Here is a 16,961-nt window from a genome sequence, read left to right on the forward strand (position 1 = left end):
ACTTTGAGGATGAGTGAATATTGAAATATAAAGTAATTGTTTTAAGATTGTTAATACAAGCTTTGTTTGGGCTACAGTCATCTGAGAAATACTGTGGAAATAAGTTTATTTTTCCCTTTAATCCTAGACTGGTAAGATACTGTCAGTGTGAGACCACAAAAGGCTTTATGATAGAAAACACTAAAATAAAAAACATAATCCTTGTTATTAGAAAATTTCTAATACAATATAATTGTGACCCAAATATGACGTGACATTAAAGCATTAAGAAAATTACAAGCAAGGCACTAAGAAATTAGAAATCACTCAAATATAACTTTTGAAACCCGATTGGGTATTGTAAAATTGATGTGCAATTTGGTATCAGTCAGCCACATTATTTCCAACCATCTGGCTCTACCTTTCCCTCTGTCCTGAATTCTCCATGATTAAGGGCTCTGCCCTCCCTTTGGCATTTCACAGTAAGCAGTCAACATTTTGGAAAGTGCTTTTAAGTCACATAGCATAAACTCAGAGAAACAGTAAGTTTGGTATCAGAATCAAGAGGGGCTAGAAAGCACCATTAAAGAAACTGACATTGGATTCTTTTTCCATAATTCATATTTGCAATCAAACAAGCCGTTCCAGCTATAATTAGAGCAATGCACGTTCTTTCTCTCCTCTCTCTCCAGCCTGGGGAAGAGGAGAGCCTTTTGTTAATAATTTAATTGACTACTTACAAATAGAAATAGGAAACCGTAGTCATACCTTGGTATAGTCAGAGAAGTAGTGAGTAAGACCACATGGATCAGCATTAACCCAAATCTTACTCTACGCAGGCCAAAGGAGCACCATTTGAAAGTGACATGGTGCTCCACCTAATAATGAAGTACTAATTCCACTCAAGAAAAGGAGTGTGGGAAGTTATGGGGTAACTTGAGCATGAACTTGAGATTGAACTTGAGAATGAACATGAGAATGCCTAGCCCATTGATGGGCTGCTCTGAGGACTACCTATAGAATTTCTAACTGAAGCCCAACACATATTTTATTGGTTGGAGATGTCAAATTATGGAAAGCCTTTCTAGAGAAGCAGGGATACCAACTACATAGTTTAGTTAGGTTTCCCCAAAAGTTGGATCTAGATTATACACTCGAGTTTGGAGAAAGAAGGTATTTTCAACAGATAGGCAAAAACTTTAACAGAATATTAAATTTAGGAACTGGACATATAAATGGGAGTCCCTTTAGAGGAACACTAAGGAAAATATTTATCTTGTTAGGTATGTTTCCTTTGTACTGCGTGAACAGTTTCATTTAGCATATAGTTCTAAATGTTATGCCCTATGTTCATTAATTACCCACTTATTAAAGCCTATTGTCCTCTTTAGAGATGTAAAGATGAACAAAGAGATGAAGAGATTAAGAGAACCGTGGCATACTGAAACCATCATTGCTCTCTGTTCAACAGAAACATCATCCAAGTGAGTAAAATCACCAAAGTCAGTGTCAATCATTTTGGAGCTGGGGGACTTGGGAAAGTGCATGACCCTAAAGCAGACACAGCCCAGGAAGAAAGATAAAACATCTTTTTCAAAATATTCTGTAGGGCATGAGGAGGCCTGTGAAAACCATTTAACTTCTCTGAGACTTATTTTTGCCATCTGTCAAAGGGGAATAAAAGGAGTGTTTTGCTTAATTCTTAGGTTTACAATAATGTGAAATAATATGTGAGAAAAAGTTATAATTCCTGTAATACAAGGCATAAGTATGAAAAATAAATGCAAAAATAGTGGCAGAGTTCTTTATTCATAAACCTAACAAAAGACTCTAATATTAAATCATTTACTACTGGAACCACAGTGCCACCTAAAGACTACATACCAGAATTATAGAACAGAGACTTCTACTTTTTAAAAAAAAACATTTGTGGATATTTAATTGGCAATGTTCCGTCACAAAGTGCTCTGTAGTGGTTCCAGAATTAAATTCAGTTTAGAATGTAAACCTTTCATCAAAGAGTCCAGAAATGTTTCAGATTTAAAAGTAAAGCAAATATAACCAAGACACAGAATAGACATAGCATTTATACAATAACTTTACATTACATTGCTCTTTAAATGTGACAAGTATGACTTTTTCAGGAAGTGTAGATACTTGGATTCTTATTAATTGAATGCATATATTCTACACTAATAAAAACCTAAAAGAATATATTTTTATGTAAGCATAAAATCAAGGAAATAGAGGATACTGATTTCATGCTTGTTAATAAATGACTTTGGGTCTTCACTTAGTATCCACTAAGGATGAACTTGGTTAATGTCCTCATAATGTAGGAGTGATAAAATCAGAAAACATAAAGATCAGTCTTACTGTAATTAGATGATGGAATAAATGAAACACATATACTATGGAACCCAGCTAGAAAAACACAATGAGGAGAACCATTCCTTGAAATTCTGCTTAATTTTTTTTAAGGGATCCTACCTTTGTTAGGTCCTTCAGTGATACATTTTTATTTGTGATCCCACAAGTCTTCTATCATTTGATCCTACCAAAGCAGAGACAGCATGTATGTTATTAGGCTAAATGTCATAGGTAAATAGAAGTCCTTATCAAAATTATAATTAATCCTTAAAGAATACAAGAAAAAAATAAAGGTCTAGGCTTCCCTAGAAGACACATATGCTAGTTATTGGTCTAGGTACATATATTAGTCTAGACAAGCTGATGAGAAGCAGAAGTTCTATGTGAGAGTTTGGGGGAAAACTTCTTACATAATAATTGATGTGCACTGTCTGCTTCTTTTGTACCTGATTATCTCCTTTAATAATGTCAAAGGATTGGCTATAGATAGGAAAACTTATAAGGAAAGGTGAAGTTCAGGGACTCAGATTCCACCCATTTCTATAACTTTTTTTTCCAAATCAGATACAGGACAAACTTGTATAATAGGCTTAAAATAAATATTTGTTTAACAAATATATAGTATAGGGACACCTGGGTGGCTCAGTTGGTTAAGCATCTGACTCTTGGTTTCAGCTTAGGTCATGATCTCACAATTCATAGATTTGAGCCCCGTGTCAGGCTCTGTGCTGATAGAAGCTTGGGATTCTCTCTCTCTCTCTCTCTCTCTCTCTCTCTCTCTCTCTCTCTCTCTCCCCTCTCTCTCCCCTCTCTCCTCACTTGCTCTTTCATACTTTCTCTTAAAAATAAACATTTTTTAAAAACTCTATAAATAAATAGTGTAAAACTTATAAACCAAGCATGTCTAGGATAATACACAGATATGCATGTGTCTTGAATAACATGAGAAATTTTGGAACCAAGTACAATTATATTAAGAAGTTTCTGGTTTTGTTTGTATCTTTCACAAAGATTTGTATCTTTCACAAGTTACCTTCCATATAAAAATGCATTTCTACCAAAAAACATCAAAGAAAGTACTTTGTCCTAGTTTTTGTACTTTTATAATCAAAAGGAAAGTGATGAGAGACAAGATATGTGTATGTATTTTATTTCGAAAAAATTATTGTATAAATTACTTAACTATAAAAGCTTACTTAGATTTTGGTAACACTTAAAAGTTGACTAAAACAATTATTTAGAGAGGGCATTTCTCCTATATCAAGAAACTTCCAATAATTATAAAATATAAAGTAATATTTTCAATAAGTTATGAGGATGTACTTTTTGTTACACAAGCTGAATCTAAGAGAAAACTATGATATTTGTTCTTAACAAAATAAAGGAGCATGACATATTTATTATAAACTAAAAAAATTCAAAGTACTTGTATCAGTCAAGGCTCTCTAGGGAAACAGAACCAATAGGAGATGACAAATGATAGACAGATAGAAAGATAGATAGAGAGAGAGAGAGAGAGAGAGAGAGAGATACAGAGACAAAACCAATAGGAGACAATAGAAAAATACAGATAGAGATATAAATACATAGAAAAAGCTTGATTATGAAGTATGGGCTCTAGAATCATGGAAGCTGAGAAGTTCTACCATCTGATTTCTGCAAGCTGGAGGCCCAGGAAAGCCCATTATAGTCAAAATCTGAAGGCCTGAGAACCAGGGTATAAGTCCCAGTCTGAGTTTGAAGATCCAAGAACCAAGTGGCTGAATGTCTAAGTACCAGAGAATATGGATGTCTCAGCTCAAGCAGGGAGGAAATTCACCCTTCCTCACCCTTTTTCCTTCCATTCAGTCCTTCAGTGGACTGTATGAGGACCCCTGCATTGGTGAGGGCAATCTTTTTCACTCATTCTGCTGAGTCAAACACTAATCTCTAACAAAAATATCCTCACAGACACATCCAGGTGTAATGTTTTACCAGCTATCTGAGCATTCCTTGGGCCAGCATGGCACATAAAATTAACTGTCATAGAGTTAGAACAATCATTCGATATTCTTTAAGCAGATGTCAATGTTCAAGGTTTGATCTGAGATGGTACCCTACAAATGCACAGATAATAAAATATTATAGATATTCTTAGAATATTCTAGAAGAATTTATAAAACTAAAAGATTCTCAAATAGCTAATACAATTGAGTCCCAGTTTATAAATGTTGGTAAAAAGATGCATTCATGTGTTATAAAACATTTTAAAATGTCAAGTTTAAAAAATCTTAGTAATTATATAAAAATACATTGTACTTTAACATTCTAGAAATGTTAGCTACGTGGTAGGCCAATATTAAAATTATTGTGAGCCAAAGACATGTGAATAGAGCTAGACAAAAGTAGAACATAAAAAAGGCAAAACAAATAATAACTTAAAAATTAAGTCCACCTTAAGAGCTGGCAATCTAAGTATTATGTGCCAAATATGGCACTGGGGGATTTTCAAGCACATGTCTCCTCAACTGTGCTGTCTGCCTTGTTTCAAGGAGCCTACAGAATATCCATTATCCATTCTTAAATTGCTGCTCTGAAGAGTGGGTGTGGTCATTACTGATACTCCAGTTGACTCATACTTTGGCAGAATGACAAGCAAATCAGCATAAAGCTTCTGAAAGGTTATTAAAAATTCTCTAAATTAACCTACTCTAGACTAATTGGCTCATTTTTAAGGGCAATAACAAGAAATGAAGATCTAATTAGGTACAACCTGGAGATACTCTAATAAACATGGGAGAAGAGTACGTTTTTTAAAAAACAAAACTCTAGGAATTTTATAATCTTAAATTGATTAACAGTCCTTTTATCTGATCATATGATTTTCTCAGATGGTAAGGCAGCAGGAGTTTAAGAAAATGTTGCACCTATAAAATTAAATAGAGCCTAATAGCCTTAATTTGTACTTACTTTGAAAGTGTTTATTAATTTTTATTAAGGTTTCTTCATTGGCCTTTACTGTTTAACTTTCTACCTCTTGTGGATATATCATTACCAGAGGTCCTAGCCTGGAGGACAGCAAAATCTAATTAGAATGTATCACATTTGGTTATCACTTTTTCTACCTGAACTTCGTCATGCCTCCATGTACTGACATGGGCTTAACCCTTAGGAGAGTTTGAGAACTCATCATAGACGAGTCACAGAAGTGAGACTAAGTTGAGGGTGAAAAATCATAATCAGATACAGCACTCTCAAATTCCTTGACTTTTGAGATAACACAATCTTTTTAGCCAGAATGCCTGGGGAACAGAATATCTTGATTAAATTGATTTTCTGCCTAAATTAAGGTAAACTTATAAACTTTTTTCATTCTTTATTTTTTTTTAAAGTACACTGAGTTATTGATAAGAATCATGTTTGATATAATGGAGGAGAAAGTGGTGATAGTAAAATACTCATGATTTTTTTTCTTTTGGAGGTACAGGACATATATATGTTGCATTTATATAGATATGAACATAAAGACAGAGAAATAATGTACATAAAGTCATTCTACACAATATTAGATATAAATAAATTTATTTAAAACAACATATCAGAGTTTCCTAAGCCAAAGAAGCTGCACATACTCAGGTAACAAGAAGATGGCATGGTTGGCCATTGGAGATGGTCATTCGTATATTTCAACACACATTAAAACTTTTCTAAATAGAAAAAAAAAATAAAATTTATTTTTTTTAAATTAAAAAATAAAACTTTTCTAAATGGAGTTAGGCTTATTCTTGGGTTGGATGGAGAGTACACCAAATAAACCTGCTTTATTGATGGCCAAGGATCCAAGAAATTAAAGCATCATGAATGATTTTAAAAAGATCCATCCTTACTAAAGAAGATGTAAATTGTCAAAGAAAAATCTTCTAAAAACAAATACCCATGAAAACTCCTCATTTTCAAACTCCTGATTTTTCATAGTGTAAAGTATACACTAGAGATTAGAACAAATTCTCTACTTGTGTCTCCCTGCCCTATCATGTTTTAGAAGGAGATGTATTTCAAGCTTATAGATTTTTTAAATCTTTAATTTCATAAATATCCAGTTAAAACACCAGCTATTATCTCTAATTTCAGTATCTGATGATATGGAATGTTTTGATTACTTATTTTCTTTCTTTTTCCTTCATTATTATTGATTTTTTATTTGTATGATGAGAACATTTAAGATCTAGTCTCTTAGTAATTTTGAAGTACAAAATACAATATTGTTGACTATAATCACAATGTTGTGCATTAGATCTCCAGAATTTATTCATATTCTAACTTCAAGTTTATATACATTGACTAACATCTCCCACTTCCCTAACCCCTGCCAACCACCATGCTACCTTCTGTTTCTATGAGTTTGACTTTTTAAGATTCCATATATAAGTGGTACGATGGGAGGGAAGATGGTGGTGTAGGAGGACACTTTGCTCACCGCGCGTCCTGCTGATCACTTAGATTCCACCTACACCTGCCTAAATAACCCAGAAAACTGCCAGAGGATTAGCAGAACAGAGTCTCCAGAGCCAAGCGCAGACGAGAGGCCCATGGAAGAGGGTAGGAAGGGCGGCAAGGCGGTGCGCGCTCCACAGACTGGCAGGAGGGAGTCGCGCCAAGCAGAGCCTCCGAGTCTGGCTGGCAAAAGCGGACGGCCGGACGGACTGTGTTCCGACAGCAAGCGCGACTTAGACTTAGCGTCTGGGAGGTCATAAGTTAACAGCTCTGCTCAGAAGGCGGGAAGGCTGGAGGACAAAGGGAGGGAGAGTTGCTGAGCCCCCTGACGACAGAGCTCAGTTTGGTGGGGAACAAAGGCGCTCGCCAGCGCCATCTCCCCTGCCCATCCCCCAGCCAAAATCCCAAAGGGAACCAGTTCCTGCCACGGAACTTGCTCACTCCGCGCAAACACCCAACTCTGTGCTTCTGTGGAGCCAAACCTCTGGCAGCGGATCTGACTCCCTCCCGCTGCCACAGGGCCCCTCCTGAAGTGGATCACCTAAGGAGAAGCGAGCTAAGCCTGCCCCTCCTGCCCCCGTGCACCTTGCCTACCCACCCCAGCTAATATGCCAGATCCCCAGCACCACAAGCCTGGCAGTGTGCAAGTAGCCCAGACGGGCCATGCCACCCCACGGTGAATCCTGCCCCTAGGAGAGGGGAAGAGAAGGCACACACCAGTCTGACTGTGGCCCCAGCAGTGGGCTGGGGGCAGACATCAGGTCGGACTGCGGCCCCGCCCACCAACTCCAGTTATACACCACAGCACAGGGGAAGTGCCCTGCAGGTCCTCACCACTCCAGGGACTATCCAAAATGACCAAACGGAAGAATTCCCCTCAGAAGAATCTCCAGGAAATAACAACAGCTAATGAACTGATCAAAAAGGATTTAAATAATATAACAGAAAGTGAATTTAGAATAATAGTCATAAAATTAATTGCTGGGCTTGAAAACAGTATAGAGGACAGCAGAGAATCTCTTGCTACAGAGATCAAGAGACTAAGGAACAGTCACAAGGAGCTGAAAAGCGCTTTAAATGAAATGCAAAACAAAATGGACATGACGGCTCGGATTGAAGGGGCAGAGGAGAGAATAGGTGAACTAGAAGATAAAGTTATGGAAAAAGAGGAAGCTGAGAGAAAGAGAGATAAAAAAATCCAGGAGTATGAGGGGAAAATTAGAGAACTAAGTGATACACTAAAAAGAAATAATATATGCATAATTGGTATCCCAGAGGAGGAAGAGAGAGGGAAAGGTGCTGAAGGGGTACTTGAAGAAATTATAGCTGAGAACTTCCCTGACCTGAGGAAGGAAAAAGGCATTGAAATCCAAGAGGCACAGAGAACTCCCTTCAGACGTAACTTGAATCGATCTTCTGCACGACATATCATAGTGAAACTGGCAAAATACAAGGATAAAGAGAAAATTCTGAAAGCAGCAAGGGATAAACGTGCCCTCACATATAAAGGGAGACCTATAAGACTCGTGACTGATCTCTCTTTTGAAACTTGGCAGGCCAGAAAGGATTGGCACGATACCTTCAGTGTGCTAAACAGAAAAAATATGCAGCCGAGAATCCTTTATCCAGCAAGTCTGTCATTTAGAGTAGAAGGAGAGATAAAGGTCTTCCCAAACAAACAAAAACTGAAGGAATTTGTCACCACGAAACCAGCCCTACAAGAGATCCTAAGGGGGATCCTGTGAGACAAAGTACCAGAGACATCACTACAAGCATAAAACATACAGACATCACAATGACTCTAAACCCGTATCTTTCTATAATAACACTGAATGTAAATGGATTAAATGCGCCAACCAAAAGACATAGGGTATCAGAATGGATAAAAAAACAAGACCCATCTATTTGCTGTCTACAAGAAACTCATTTTAGATCTGAGGACACCTTTAGATTGAGAGTGAGGGAATGGAGAACTAGTTATCATGCCACTGGAAGCCAAAAGAAAGCTGGAGTAGCCATACTTGTATCAGACAAACTAGACTTTAAATTAAAGGCTGTAACAAGAGATGAAGAAGGGAATTATATAATAATTACAGGGTCTATCCATCAGGAAGAGCTAACAATTATAAATGTCTATGCGCCGAATACAGGAGCCCCCAGATATATAAAACAATTACTCATAAACATAAGCAACCTTATTGATAAGAATGTGGTCATTGCAGGGGACTTTAACACCCCACTTACAGAAATGGATAGATCATCTAGACACACGGTCAATAAAGAAACAAGGTCCCTGAATGATACATTGGATCAGATGGACTTGACAGATATAGTTAGAACTCTGCATCCCAAAGCAACAGAATATACTTTCTTCTCGAGTGCACATGGAACATTCTCCAAGAAAGATCATATACTGGGTCACAAAACAGCCCTTCATAAGTTTACAAGAATTGAAATTATACCATGCATACTTTCAGACCACAATGCTATGAAGCTTGAAATCAACCACAGGAAAAAGTCTGGAAAACCTCCAAAAGCATGGAGGTTAAAGAACACCCTACTAACGAATGAGTGGGTCAACCAGGCAATTAGAGAAGAATTTCAAAAATATATGGAAACAAACGAAAATGAAAATACAACAATCCAAACGCTTTGGGATGCAGCAAAGGCAGTCCTGAGAGGAAAATACATTGCAATCCAGGCCTATCTCAAGAAACAAGAAAAATCGCAAATACAAAACCTAACAGCACACCTAAAGGAAATAGAAGCAGAACAGAAAAGACACCCCAAACCCAGCACAAGAAGAGAAAAAATAAAGATCAGAGCAGAATAAACAATATAGAATCTAAAAAAACTGTAGAGTAGATCAACAAAACCAAGAGTTGTTTTTTTGAAAAAATAAACAAAATTGACAAACCTCTAGCCAGGCTTCTCAAAAAGAAAAGGGAGATGACCCAAATAGATAAAACCATGAATGAAAATGGAATTATTACAACCAATCCCTCGGAGATACAAACAATTATCAGGGAATACTATGAAAAATTATATGCCAACAAATTGGACAACCTGGAAGAAATGGACAAATTTCTAAACACCCACACTCTTCCAAAACTCAATCAGGAGGAAATAGAAAGCTTGAACAGACCCATAACCAGCGAAGAAATTGAATCAGTTATCAAAAATCTCCCAACAAATAAGAGTCCAGGACCAGATGGCTTCCCAGGGGAGTTCTACCAGACGTTTAAAGCAGAGATAATACCTATCCTTCTCAAGCTATTCCAAGAAATAGAAAGGGAAGGAAAACTTCCAGACTCATTCTATGAAGCCAGTATTACTTTGATTCCTAAACCAGACAGAGACCCAGTAAAAAAAGAGAACTACAGGCCAATATCCCTGATGAATATCAATGCAAAAATTCTCAATAAGATACTAGCAAATCGAATTCAACGGGATATAAAAAGAATTATTCACCATGATCAAGTTGGATTCATTCCTGGGATGCAGGGCTGGTTCAACATTCGCAAATCAATCAACGTGATACATCACATTAACAAAAAAAAAGAGAAGAACCATATGATCCTGTCAATCGATGCAGAAAAGGCCTTTGACAAAATCCAGCACCCTTTCTTAATAAAAACCCTGGAGAAAGTCGGGATAGAAGGAACATACTTAAAGATCATAAAAGCCATTTATGGAAAGCCCACAGCTAACATCATCCTCAACGGGGAAAAACTGAGAGCTTTTTCCCTGAGATCAGGAACACGACAGGGATGCCCACTCTCACCGCTGTTGTTTAACATAGTGCTGGAAGTTCTAGCATCAGCAATCAGACAACAAAAGGAAATCAAAGGCATCAAAATTGGCAAAGATGAAGTCAAGCTTTCGCTTTTTGCAGATGACATAATATTATACATGGAAAATCCGATAGACTCCACCAAAAGTCTGCTAGAACTGATACATGAATTCAGCAAAGTTGCAGGATACAAAATCAATGTGCAGAAATCAGTTGCATTCTTATACACTAACAATGAAGCAACAGAAAGACAAATGAAGAAACTGATCCCATTCACAATTGCACCAAGAAGCATAAAATACCTAGGAATAAATCTAACCAAAGATGTAAAAGATCTGTATGCTGAAAACTATAGAAAGCTTATGAAGGTAATTGAAGAAGATATAAAGAAATGGAAAGACATTCCCTGCTCATGGATTGGAAGAATAAATATTGTCAAAATGTCAATACTACCCAAAGCTATCTACACATTCAATGCAATCCCAATCAAAATTGCACCAGCATTCTTCTCGAAACTAGAACAAGCAATCCTAAAATTCATATGGAACCACAAAAGGCCCCAAGTAGCCAAAGTAATTTTGAAGAAGAAGACCAAAGCAGGAGGCATCACAATCCCAGACTTTAGCCTCTACTACAAAGCTGTCATCATCAAGACAGCATGGTATTGGCACAAAAACAGACACATAGACCAATGGAATAGAATAGAAACCCCAGAACTAGACCCACAAACATATGGCCAACTCATCTTTGACAAAGCAGGAAAGAACATCCAATGGAAAAAAGACAGTCTGTTTAACAAATGGTGCTGGGAGAACTGGACAGCAACATGCAGAAGGTTGAAACTAGACCAGTTTCTCACACCATTCACAAAAATAAACTCAAAATGGATAAAGGACCTGAATGTGAGACAGGAAACCATCAAAACCTTAGAGGAGAAAGCAGAAAAAGACCTCTCTGACCCCAGCCGTAGCAATCTCTTACTCGACACATCCCCAAAGGCAAGGGAATTAAAAGCAAAAGTGAATTACTGGGACCTTATGAAGATAAAAAGCTTCTGCACAGCAAAGGAAACAACCAACAAAACTAAAAGGCAACCAACGGAATGGGAAAAGATATTTGCAAATGACATATTGGACAAAGGGCTAGTATCCAAAATCTATAAAGAGCTCACCAAACTCCACACCTGAAAAACAAATAACCCAGTGAAGAAATGGGCAGAAAACATGAATAGACACTTCTCTAAAGAAGACATCCGGATGGCCAACAGGCACATGAAAAGATGTTCAACGTCGCTCCTTATCAGGGAAATACAAATCAAAACCACACTCAGATATCACCTCACACCAGTCAGAGTGGCCAAAATGAACAAATCAGGAGACTATAGATGCTGGAGAGGATGTGGAGAAACGGGAACCCTCTTGCACTATTGGTGGGAATGCAAATTGGTGCAGCCGCTCTGGAAAGCAGTGTGGAGGTTCCTCAGAAAATTAAAAATAGACCTACCCTATGACCCAGCAATAGCACTGCTAGGAATTTATCCAAGGGATACAGGAGTACTGATGCATAGGGGCACTTGTACCCCAATGTTTATAGCAGCACTCTCAACAATAGCCAAATTATGGAAAGAGCCTAAATGTCCATCAACTGATGAATGGATAAAGAAATTGTGGTTTATATACACAATGGAATACTACGTGGCAATGAGAAAGAATGAAATATGGCCTTTTGTAGCAACGTGGATGGAACTGGAGAGTGTGATGCTAAGTGAAATAAGCCATACAGAGAAAGACAGATACCTTATGGTTTCACTCTTATGTGGATCCTGAGAAACTTAACAGAAACCCATGGGGGAGGGGAAGGGAAAAAAAAAAAAAAGAGGTTAGAGTGGGAGAGAGCCAAGGCATAAGATACTGTTAAAAACTGAGAACAAACTGAGGGTTGATGGGGGGTGGGCGGAAGGGGAGGGTGGGTGATGGGTATTGAGGAGTGCACCTTTTGGGATGAGCACTGGGTGTTGTATCGAAACCAATTTGACAATAAATTTCATATATTAAAAAAAATAATAAGTGGTACGATGTAGTATGTGTCTTTCTTTGTCTGATTTACCTCACTTAGCCTAATGCTCTCATGGTTCATCCATGTTATCACAACTGGAAGGCTTTCCTTTTTTCTTGTGGCTGAATAATACTCCATTGTGTGTGTGTGTGTGTGAGTGTGTGTGTATGTGTGTGTGTGTTTAATGCTTTATCCTTTCATCTACTGACAGAACACAAGTTATTTTCCCATCTTGGCTACTTTGAATAATGTTGCAATAAACATGAGAGAGCATATTGTCTTTGATATCCTGTTGTAATTTCCCTTGGGTATACCCAGAAGTAGGACTGTTTGATTATATGGTGGTTCTAGTTTTATTTTTTTATTTTTTTTATTTCTTTAAAGAACTTCCATAGTGGCTGCAACAATTTACATTCCACTAACAGTGGACAAGGGTTCCCTTTTCTTGGCATCCTCACCAACACTTGTTATCTCTTGTCTTCTTGATGATAATCATTATTTTTTTTGACAGAGACAAAGACAGTGTGAGTGGGCGAAGGGCAGACAGCGAGAAGGAGGGAGGGAGGGGGAGAAAGAGAGAGAGAGAGAAAGAGAGAGAGAGAGATACCCTCAAGCAGGCTCCCTGCTGCCAGCTGCACAGAGACCAATGAGAGGCTGGAACTCATGAAACCATGAGATTATGACCTGAGCCGAAACCAAGAGCTAGACGCTAAACCAACTGAGCCACCCAGGCGCCCCAGTGACAAACATTCTAATAAGGGTGAGGTGCTATTTCATTATGGTTTTGATTCACATTTCTCTGATTATCAGTGATGTTGAGCATCTTTTCACGTACCTGTTAGCCATTTGGAGGTCTTTTTGGAAAAAAATGTCTATTCAATTCCTCTGACCATTTTTTAATCAGATTGTTTAATTTGTTATTGAGTTGTATGAGTTATATATAAATATATATATACATATATATGCATATATATATATACATACATATATATACGTATATATACGTATATATATTCGTATATATACATATATATATATATACATATATATACTTTAATGTTTATTTATCTTTGAGAGAGAGAGAGTGCAAGTGGGGGAAAGGGCAGAGAGAGAGGGAGACACAGAATCCGAAGCAGGCTCCAGGCTTGGAGCTGTCAGCATAGAGACCAATATGGGACTCGAAAACATGAACCGTGAGGTCATGACCTGAGCCAAAGCTTAACCAACTGAGCCACCCATGCACGCTAATTATTTATATATTTTTATACTAACTCCTTATCAGATAATGGTTTGCAAATATTTTTTCCTATTCTGTAGGTTGCATTATCATTTGGTTAGTTGTTTCTTTCACTGTGTATAACCTTTTTAGTTTTATATAGTCCTAATTACTTATTTTTTGCTTTTGGTGCTTTTGCTTTGGTGTCATAGCCAGAAACTGTTGTCAAGACAAACGTCAAAATTTTTTTTTTCCCTATATTTCTCCTAGGGGTTTTATGGTTTCAGGTTTCTCTTTATGTCCTTAATCCACGTCAGGCTTATTTTTGTGAGTGGTGTAAGGCAGATGTCTCATTTCACTTTTCTGCATGTGGCTAACCAGTGTTTCTAATACCATTTATTAAAGATACTATTCTGTCCCCATTCAATATTCTTGGTGCTCTTATCAAACATTAGCTGACCATACACATAGGAGTTTAGTTATGGGCACTCCATTCTGTAATATTGGCCTATCTGTTTATTTTTATGTCCTTACCATCCTGTTTGGATTACTAGAGATTTGTAGTATAATTTGAAATCAGAATGTGTGATGCTTCTACCTTTGTTCTTCGTTCACAGGATTATTTAGTCTATTCGGGGTCCTTTCTGGTTCCCTGTAAATTTTAGAACTGCTTATTCTATTTTTATGAAAAATATAGACTGCATGGAATCTGTAGATGAGTTTGGGTAGTATGGACATTTAAACAATATTAATTCTTCCAATCCATTAATATGGGATATCTTTGCATTTGTTTCTCTTTTCTTCAATTTCTTTAATCAAATTCTTGTTCATTCAGTTAGACAGATTTTTCCTTTCCTTGGTTAAATTTATTCCTAAGTATTTTCTTAGTGTTGATGCCACTATGAATGAGATTGCTTTATTTATTAGATATTCTGTTTTTAGCATATAGAAGCACAACTGATTTTTGTAAGTTGATTTTATATCCTACAACTTCAGGATTTGTTGATTGGTTCCAACAGTTTTTTGGTTGAATCTATGGGTTTTTCTATATACAAAATCATATCCTTTTCAAATAATAACAATTTTACCTCTTCTTTTCTGATTTGGAAGGCAAAGTTCCTAATAACCTCTCCAGTGTGTCCAAACTCCTTTGTTTTTCTTTTTTCTACAGAGTGCTGGAACCTCTCTTCAGGAAACCTGGACTTCTACAAAGGCTTTCTCATCCATGGGAGACTGCCAAAATTAGCGCTCTCTGGGTAGTCCCTAACCATGGCCAAGAAGAGCTGAAACTGGTTCCAAGGCTCCTGTCAGTTCCACAGCTCTTATTGAGGTCTGTTTGCCTATTACCCGATGCACAGGTGGGTGAGACTCAACCTGAGGGCCTTGGCATATGGTGCTGGATCCCACAACTCCCACTGAAGCACTTTCAGTCATGGATGGATGTCAAATTTTAGTTGTTAAAAGGGGAGACCAAACAAAAAAGTTATCTATGCTACCATGATGCTGATGTACAAGTCTTCATTTTCTTGATGCTTCCTGTCAAAGATGGATAATGGTTTCTTACACATCATAAATCCATATTTATATTTATATAGTTGTAATTTCCGTCAATCAAGATAAACTATAATCTATTAGCTCCATAGACTCTGTTTCATAGAATGAATTATTTTTACATGTGTAAAGATTAAACATACCAACAAAAATAGAGCAATATTAATTGAATTTATTTATGTATGATATGGGAGTTTTACTATTGCTCTGAGATATGGGAGTTATGTGCCTCTTTAGAAAGGGTGTTTGATCTGCAAAACTCCTGCTATAGATACAGATCTATAAAGCACATCCTTGTTCTAACCTTCTAGAGTCATCCTATAAATTCTGAAACTCAAAAAGCAGTGGTATAGACTTCACACTTATGAACAGTGTACCATGTAACATGAGGTTACAAAATCTATTTGACTTGTCAGTGCTTATGAATTACACTTACAGAAATAATAATTTCTATAAACTGTTTGCATGGTATATGATGAGTTCATACTAACAGCCATAAATCAGCAAGTTAAAAACTAAGGCCATCTGCTGCTATATTTTTAATTGTGATACTCAGACATGAACTCCATTTTTACCATGGTAATTGCTCAACTGGTTTTATATATCAAAATCCTAAAAAACTATATGAGTTTTTCGTTTTATCTAATCTGGCTCCTTTGTGAACTTAATTAAGTTACTGATATCTCATAGTCCCTTTGTCTAAAAGTGTCAGCTCAAAGCCACAGAGAAACCAAGTATCTTAGGAATTAAATTAGAAAATGTTTATACATTATTTGATAATAATAAAATACATTTAGTTCAATAAAAAAGCAAATAATACCTATTTTAAGATTTAGTGTTTTGGTCTACTTTTGTTTTTGGTTGAATTGTCCAATTGATTCATTCATTAGTGGTTCATCATGATTTATAATGTGCCATATCTTTGTGTCAACTACAAGAACATCACACTTTAAAATAAATTTCTTCATAAAATTAACTATTCCAGTTTTAAAATCAGTGTGAAGGTAACCAGACTTTTCTTGTAGTAATCTATCTGCTCATCATTCACCTTTTATACTCAGTATGAAACTGTCTGGAAACTGATAGTTCATGGCTAGAATTGTCGCTAAATAGAAGTTGATAGCTTCACCAAGAAATAAAGCAAAATAGTAAAATGAAGGAGCAGGGAGAGACTTGACCCTCTCCTGCAAATGTGGGGTTTTCCTGATGCAGGTCTGTCATTTTTGCTGTTCTTTTTTCTAAAAAGACAAATGATACCTCCTCCCTTATGAAAACTTCTCATTCCACAGCAATTGCTACTTTTTATAATGTATCTAGGTCACAAGTGGATTGCAATAATTTATGTCATCCTGGAATATGAAATCAATACCCAAAGGAGTGGACTGACACAAATTATTAAATTACAATTCCTTCGGAGTCAAATGATCAAATTCTGAGATTAAGAGTAACATTTACTTCTATCCAAACCATGGAAAATACCTACTGGGTAATATTAATATATATTGATAAGCATTTTAGAGTATC

At 36.7% G+C, this 16,961-nt stretch overlaps 1 long non-coding RNA gene across 1 annotated transcript in view; it reads left to right on the forward strand.

Annotated features, from left to right (window-relative positions):
• Positions 1-4,024: 4,024 nt before the first annotated feature.
• LOC122226419 overlaps positions 4,025-16,961 on the forward strand; it is a 123,633-nt gene continuing 110,696 nt past the window's right edge. The window contains exons 1-2 of the long non-coding RNA XR_006205622.1: positions 4,025-4,231; positions 15,058-15,244. This is a non-coding gene — a long non-coding RNA (uncharacterized LOC122226419). The remainder of the gene's footprint in view (positions 4,232-15,057; positions 15,245-16,961) is intronic.

The sequence above is a fragment of the Panthera leo genome, chromosome C1 (genome assembly GCF_018350215.1).
Source record: "Panthera leo isolate Ple1 chromosome C1, P.leo_Ple1_pat1.1, whole genome shotgun sequence".
NCBI classification, from domain to species: domain Eukaryota; kingdom Metazoa; phylum Chordata; class Mammalia; order Carnivora; family Felidae; genus Panthera; species Panthera leo.